Source organism: Sinocyclocheilus anshuiensis, unplaced genomic scaffold (genome assembly GCF_001515605.1).
Source record: "Sinocyclocheilus anshuiensis isolate Anshui unplaced genomic scaffold, SAMN03320099.WGS_v1.1 scaffold483, whole genome shotgun sequence".
Lineage (NCBI taxonomy): Eukaryota > Metazoa > Chordata > Actinopteri > Cypriniformes > Cyprinidae > Sinocyclocheilus > Sinocyclocheilus anshuiensis.
In genome coordinates this window covers 617,973-626,665 of record NW_015552580.1, presented here as the reverse complement: position 1 = coordinate 626,665, position 8,693 = coordinate 617,973, and positions in this window count along the sequence as shown.

The following is an 8,693-nucleotide window of genomic DNA, read 5'->3' as shown; positions in this document are numbered from 1 at the left end:
ACTCGACTCATTGTGGATGCGTTGTGGATGCTTCCTGTGGAGTGACCGCCGGACTATTGTGGAACCACCTGTTACTGTGAGGCACTCTTGCTTTCTCTGTGGAGTCCATTGTTACTGTGACTGTTGTCCGGTTCTCAGTCATCTGCCCATTGTAGTCCCTGTGCTGCTGAGGAAAATTCTGCACCCTCACTTTTCCTGTTGTCTTTTATGCTGTGACCGGTTTGGTCTTCAGAAAATAAACCTTTGAACACTTGCAATTTAATCTCTAGTCTTTTCCTGAATTATCCTGACACAATTAGCATAATCCCCGCCTATGAATTACAGCTACGGAAATTGCGTGTCCAGGAACGCAGTGTAATATTCTGGTCTACTTTCTCAGGCTTGGCTCCAGTATATTGCATAAATGCAAAAAAAAGACTAATAAGCCATATGCCTAAGAATAAATATTCAATTAACGTGTCCATCAAAACGTTTATAGCCAGCTGAAAAATGTCAGGCGCTCTTCTGAAAACGGCCAGCTGGTGGCGCTTGAAAACACTTTGGTGGCACAGCGTTTTTTCAGCTGAGACGCTTTGGTTGCTATGATTAGGAATATCCACTGCAGTAACGTATTACTAGTATCTCATTTTAAAGAATATTACTGAATATAAAAATGCAGTAACCAGCAATATTAACTTCTCTATTGTTGTTCAGTTGTTGTACAAGTAGGATAATTGGTCGGTGTAGCCCCTCCTCCATTGATTAAATGGCTGGGTAAAAAGTGACAGTGACAAGCGCTGCGTTTTACGCAAGGCTAAACAGTTGATCACCTCTCAGCTACAAAAAAACAAAAACAGAGCAAACAAACTTGTAAAATATTATGATGGCAATGCATCAAAATTCAGTGTCATCAGTTTGCCAAAAAGAACACAGAACGTTTTACGCACCATTTACACATGGTAAGGAGCAGGTGTACATTTCTTCCGTACCAACTAACATTTTGAAAATTTGAACACTTTCATGAATCCTAACATTTACGTCAGAACAGCTTTACGAACGATTTAAACAAAAATTCGTTCTGCTCGTGTTTCATGAATGAGGCCCATTGTGCGGTGGACGAGGATTTGATTTCTCTCCAATACGGTAGGAAAATAAATTAAATGAAATATGGATAATGTTAACTTTGACAAGATGATTGACAGTGCAGTTTAAATGGTGGCAGGATGTTCGTAACTAAGCAACAGAGCGCCCGTTAAAGACGCAGTTATGACGAAGTAGTGTGTCCCAAAGTTTGCCTACTATTCTGCTACATACTCAAAAGTATGTACTTTTTCTTCACAAAACGAGTACATACATTTAGGACATAGTATAAGTAGACGAATTGGTACTCAGCATTTGTGTCTGCAGTCCTGTGCTGGTTCCTTGTTATGTGTTAGTAGTTCCTGTTGTGTCTGGTAGATGTGCTGTGCCGTGCTCTGTCCTGTCCTGGCCGGCCTGCCTGCCTGTTTTTCCCCCTTGGGGAAGTTTTTGTTGTTTATTTTGTTTTACTTTTTACTAAATAAAAGCCCATTCTTTCCTGCATTTGAGTCCTCACCTCGTCTCTCTTCCGGGATGTTGAACGCCGCGCACAAATGACGTCGCTGTTGACCGGCTTACGTTACTTCTTAGTACACACTCTCGGTCCGAATGCAACCCTTTAAATGGTACTGGAAAATAGTTTGCGCAAAATCGTCCCAGTAATTTAGTACTATACCTTTAGTTCTGGAACTAAAGCGGTGCGAAAGGCCCCTATGACAAAAGGCAGTAAAGTCCATCTAAACACAACATCAGGGTTAAACGACTTTAACCTGAAAGCTAAGGAAAGATTTTAACCTTAAGGGGTCAGTGAATTTCCACTTGCAATTTTATCATTTTTCGGTTTTACACCTATTAGAACCGTTTTTTTTTTCTTGAACTAGCTTAACCATCTTGAGTGCAGCAGGTGTAACAAGTCAATCCCTGTTATGTCACTTCATTGCCCAAAGGATCAGATAACAATATAGACCAGGTAACTGTCAAGAAAATTTCACACATCAAGATTGTGCTGTTGCAGTGTTAAAGATTTTGTGCTTTTCTGAAGTGCACAACACCTTCAGCCATCCTCTTAAACGTGTGGTGTCTGGAGAAAAACATTGTTTTAAAGGAATGAGTACATTGATTTACATCTGTCCCAGGAGAAAGTGTTCCCCATTGTTTTTGTTGGCTCCCTAAATAAGATTCAGTCTGCATGAGTACCATTTATTTTAAAATAAAAGTTGCTCATTACCAATATCTGATGTGAAATGTTTACTTTTTAATTTAGTTTTACTATTTATATAAATGAGTTACTATTAAATTCATGAAAAAAAGCAATTATAACAATTGACTGAGCACTGAACTCCTACATGATTAGACTTCTTATCTCTTGAAGTCAGTTTATCTGACAGTCATCTTATTTACTAGACATTTTTAGAAATACTATCTTCAATTATGCAATTATATGATTTTTCTTCCTTCCCGTTCTTGCCGTTCTTCTGCTCAGCAGTATTGACTTAAGTGCATTAGCTGCTTAATTAAATGATTCTTGATTAAACCAGAGCCTGGTGAGAACAGCACATCACATTTCACTGCTTTATAATTAGCTGCTTGTTACATACGCTCAGGCTGTGATGTGTGGAGGGCACAATCTATTAGATTTCACTTGCATCTCTTATTGAGCAATTAGACAGAGTGTACATGTGGTAGACTTAGAGTTAGACCAAAGGAAACCCTATCTCTTTTTGTATGTGGAACGTTTTGGAACATGTTGGCAGAGTTTACGGCATCCATTTCTCAGCTATTCCACATGCAGAGAGTGTAAACACATGGACTGACGTAAAGACTCTAATGTTTGCTCTAAAAGACTAATAAAGTGTTGCATTTATCAGTAAATAATGTTTACTGCTTCAAGCAACTACATGATTAAATTACTGTATAACAATAAAGATTATATTATTGTTTCTGGTAAAATGGTATAAAGCTACTCAAAAAAATGGCTTTCATGCCATTGCAAAAATGTATTGTAACAAAACAATGTGAATGTTCTTCAAAATTCCAACTTTGGTGTCCCACGTAAAAAAAAGAAAGCCATATGGGTTTGAAACAACATGGGGGTCAGTAAATGGATAAGCAATACAAGTTTGTATACTTAAATATGTGTTTATCTGTTAAATTGTGTATGATGTTAGATATTGGTCATAATGGTGGTCCTATAGGCTAGACGTTGGTTCATTTAGACAGATTTCAGCAGAAATAAGCTCCTGTAAAAGGTCTTTTTCTCTTGCCTGCTGTCTGACACCACAGTCCAGGTCGCTCTTGACAATCTGTCACGGACCGGAAAGCCTGGAAAATTTAAGAGCAGTTTCAGGAGAGCAAGATACATCTATCTTAACTGCTCTAATATAGTGCATCAAATGTCCTATTAGGATCAGCAAAGCATAGCAGTCTATTATGTAGTGTTAATCCACATCAGAATATACATTAATAATCAAAAATCACTATCTTGGGTTGCACACTTGTGTAATAGACAAAATTAGGTCATTAGAGGTGTTTGATTTACCACAATTTGTGACAAGTACAAGAATGATACTTCAAACTATGGGTTATGAGAACAGGTGATTAAACAAGCAATCAAACTTATTTAAACACCAGATATTTAATCGATTATCCTTGTGAGCGATGAAACGGGCAATAAAGTCCCATAGAGACTGGCTGACAGACCTGAGCTACAGTATATCGAGAGAGCAAAATATCACTGGGGGTGAGTTACCACTTACGTTTACACAACAACAATGTACTAAAATTTACTTTTTTTTTGGCTTTTTCCATTCTCACAAAATTGCATTTCTGTAGATTTCACGGAGACGATAATGGTATTGTTTTCAAAAACTTGCACTTTGAGGCCAGTTTTCAAAAGTTTTCATTTTCAGGCCCTGCAAAATGCCATTGTCATGTAAATGAACGGCCAAAATGCATGAAACGTTTTCTGCTTTTAGTTGAAAACGGTGCCATGTAAATGACTCCTGAGTAACCACATATAAACTGTCTGAAAACCCCTTAGCAACCACCTAGAACACCATAGCAACTGCCTGCCAACCACTTACACCAGAGTAGTGTGACAATTGCTCAGCACATGCTCAAGCTTTCTGACTGCTCAGGAGCTCAGAGAGACTGAACTGAATAATTTAACGAATATTAAAGTATTAAGCCGAAGACTCTATTTGAATCGCCAGATGATAAGTTAAAAGGATTTAATTTATTTTATGAAATTATATTGTAAGTCCCATTTAGACTTTAAACTATTCCTCACAACTGAAAGAAAAAAAAATCATTCACTGTAAAAAGAAAACATTATTTAAATATTAAAACGTTAAAGCAATAAAATTACCAGTAGATGTAGGCTACAGTTGCATCTGTAAGGGTTGGTCACTATAATTCTGTAGTGTTTTTCACTGTTAATATTTTATTGAAAAGTTATAGCAATCTTGTTTTTACATTTTAATTTTTGTCTGGAACATTTTTGCTGTTTTGCTCTTTTTTTTCTTACTCTTACACTTTGATATAATGTTCCCATGTTATAAATGTAGTCATTAACAATTCATAAGCATGATCTCAAATCAAATTGCAGCTGTGAAATATTACCTTCTCACCTCAAAATTACAGATATTAAATAGTACTGTTACTCTTTCTACAGTATTACTGTTCGCACATACCTTTTCCTGAAAGATGGCAGGCAGATTGAAAGCAGTCTGTGAGTTATGAAGGAAAATGAGAAAAACATTACTATTGTCCCCGGTCTCCCATAATTAAGGTGTAATTAAGGTAATTTAATTCATGTTATTACTATTGTAATTAATTGTAATAGCGCGGTGTGTGACATTCTAATTGAATATCTTTGTCCTGCAGTAATACACTGGCATGGCAACTGAAAGAAATCAATTATAAACAAGCACATCTTTTCAGTTTTGATGGATCATTTCCGTCCAATTGCTTCCCAGGAGCGAATCCGTGTTGTATGAACACATTTGGGTGAGGTGGGAGGAATCTTCCCCGTGTGTTAAGAGGAAGCAGTTCAGCACGCTGCAGTGACAGCACGTCTGTCACAATACAAACGGCCTCTGCCGTACATCAAGCAGGCAGCCTGACTTAAAGACGCAGCTATTGTCTGGTTTTTATTACCCGCTGCACTTGACAAAGAACAGCATTCTCCCCTGGAATTCACGGCCGCCTCACTCCACAATATGTGTTGTGCTTCCCCAAGGTTATAATAAGAATTTATTCTCCCCCTCCCTCTGTTGGCAGATTGGAGGGAAGCCGATGATGTATGAGCCATCGCGTGTTATTTATTTGCCAAACTCTCCCAGATGTGGGGCTATCATTTATCTACTGACAAATCAAACCTTCCAAACAACCTCTGCTGTGACCCCAGCCGGAGCAGAGCAGTGCTGATGGTACACACACACACACACTGATACCTCTGCTGTGACCCGAGACACACACACATATGTCTCGTCTTCAATGATGACCTGTCTTTAACTGAAAAATTTGTGTTTACTATTGTCATTTTGCATTATTGACACACTATTTTCCTAATTAATGCTGTTCAGTTGCTTTGACACAATCTGTATTGTTAAAAGCGCTATATAAATAAAGGTGACTTGACTCATGCACAATCACAACAACAACATGCAAAGCTTCAAATTTTCTTGAGATATATTGGAGACTGGGGCTAGTTGTCACATGTTTTACTCCAGTTAATATGTATCAATGTAGTTCATTTCTGTTCAGGCACATACCTTACAGTCTTGATAGTCTGATATTGTCCAGGAAAAAAACATTCAGCTCATTGAACACATGTATCAGGGCATGTTGCCACACAATATAAAGTAAGCTGTCACAATGGAATTTGTCATCAAATTTGACAACATCAAAATTATATAAAATTATAGGTTTTCCACAAAAATATTCATAGTAAAAAAAATTATAAAACACAAAACATCAAACATATAAAAATATCAGTCTAATGCTCTGACCAAAAAATATGGAAATTCATGAATTTAATAAATATGTGACAATTTTTCAACTATTACAAAAATGTACATAAGATAAAGCACACTTTAGCATATTTTAAAGAGAGTATAGAAGATTACGGAAATATTATATGTAGTATACAGTATTAATATATGTATGAAAATATTCATAATGTAATGTTCAGACACTTCTTGTCTTTGAAATATGGTTAAAGTGTATTGCTGAATGTACTGACAAGCATATATATATATATATATATATATATTAGTCATTTAAAAAATTTAATGATGTTGTAATTTAGTACATTTAAAATATATTAACTTTCAATGTAATATCGAATAACACATTGCAGTTAAAATTATAATCAAGTACTTTGCACATTGTTATTGCTTTGCATAGTATACTATATTATTGAATGTGAATTTAATATTATTTTAATATAATATTATTAGTCAGCACATCAAAATAGATCTGGTTCTTTAAAGCATGACAAAAGATTATTAAAACATAATAAGCATGATTATTACAAAGTGCACTTTTTATTATTTTATTTATTTGTTTTTTAAACAGTCATGAAAATGTACCCTCTATTGGCCTTTTATTTAATTAATATAAATGCAAGCCTACAGTATTTTTTTAAAGATATATATACTTTTAAGATTTAAGATTAAGTGCACATTCAGTAAGAATTTTCTTCTTCTTTTTCACAAATGATTCTAATTATGCTAAATATACTAATTTAGTATGATTTCACACTAAAAGCCAAAATATAATATTGTACTGAGATGATATATATAAAAGAATTTTCTAAATGAATAAATGTAAAAATAAACATTTTAACGTAATTGCTTCAAAAGGTTATATTTACTTACATTTACCATTATGACAACATATACACCGCATACACACACGTACAATAAGCATCTTCTATGAAACACTAACAGAGAGCTAAAGAGATCCAAACACACACTCACATGCACAACTTTTATTGCATAACTTACAAGAGAAAAATATTTTTATAGATCATTTTAAAACACTGAATTCATTTTACACTGCATTCAGGCACAATGGGCCACACTGTGATTCTCTGCATTCATCTAACCGTAGTTATATTACTGCTCCGTGTCGGCTTTGTCCCAGTCAGCATATCTCGGCAGGACATTAGGGTCCTCCCTGATGGGGTCTCCCGTGACCTCCGGTGCCAGGAGCAGCTTTGCTTTGTGCTGATGGGGCAGGAAGAGACGGCTAGTCTGAAGAGCACACTCCAGCCCTGAGGGGGTGAGGAGTCTGACGTCTGAGCGCTCTGAAGCAGAACCACACAGAACACTGAGCATCTACTGCAGACTCTGTCCGGCTCAGTCTGTTCTGGATTTGGTCTAATCGTTTTGCAATTCTAAGTATGTAGACTGCATTCTTCATTCTTCAAGTATTTCTGTCTCTGACTCCAGATTAATCACGGTTAAATATTTTAATCGATTGACAGCCCTAATATATATATAAAAAATAATATATATATATATATATTATTTTTTATATATATTTTATTTCTAGTAAAAATTGATAACTCTTGATGTGTGAAAAAGTGTCATTTATTGTAGCATTGACAATTTCTCAATCATCTTCTTTTACAATGACAGCTAAAAGTGGCACAAAAAAAAATATAATAATAATAATAGCATAATAATGAATAGATCCACATTTGTTTATAATGACTTTTAAGCAAAATGTCTAATTAGTAATATCATTTTTGGCAGTTTCAGTCAAATACATTATCATTACAAATCAATAATTAAAGTACTGGATTTGGTCTAATCGTTTTGCAATTCTAAGTATGTAGACTGCATTCTTCATTCTTCAAGTATTTCTGTCTCTGACTCCAGGAACAAGAAAAGAAGAGCGTGCCAGTAATGAAATGATCATATGTCTCTTTTATGCTTTGAATCTCTGATGAACGCCGTACTGTGATGATAAGCGTGACCTAGTCAGTGAAATAATGATCGATACGACTGTGCAGCGTGAAAGCCCAAAATAATAAACAGCTTTTAAACTCAGTGGGTCGAACAGCAAGACAGCACAACAGAAAGAGGAAAAGAGAGAGGAGAAGATGCACATGCCTACGCATGCCTGCTACAGAATGATTGATTTTTGATTATATAATTAATCGTAAACAATAATGATATATCATAGAAGATCAAATTGATTTCAAAAGAGTCAAAATGGTTCTATAAAGAGTCATTTTATGGGTTCAATAGGCCAGATGGTAATAGTCTAATAATACTCTATAAATAGTTCCAGTCCTGGCTTCTGATTGGTCAATTCAGCATTCCAGTCATTCTGCCTGCCTCAGTAAGATCTATGATTTGAAACATCTGTTGTCTGTATCAGTGCACAGCACATGTACTGTAGCACATCATTCTGTTCCATTACTAAATATGTCAGGGACTATATCTTCTACTGGTAGGATGCCACTTGAAGAACTTGCTTAATAAAATAAGGTTTAAACTGAAATTTGAGCCGTTAATAAATTTATTATGAAATTAATGAGGCACCTGAAGTCATGCTGTATTATGAATGTACTTTTTGTATGCCTTATTGCTTACAAGCACAGGACTTTTAAAAAAAAAAAA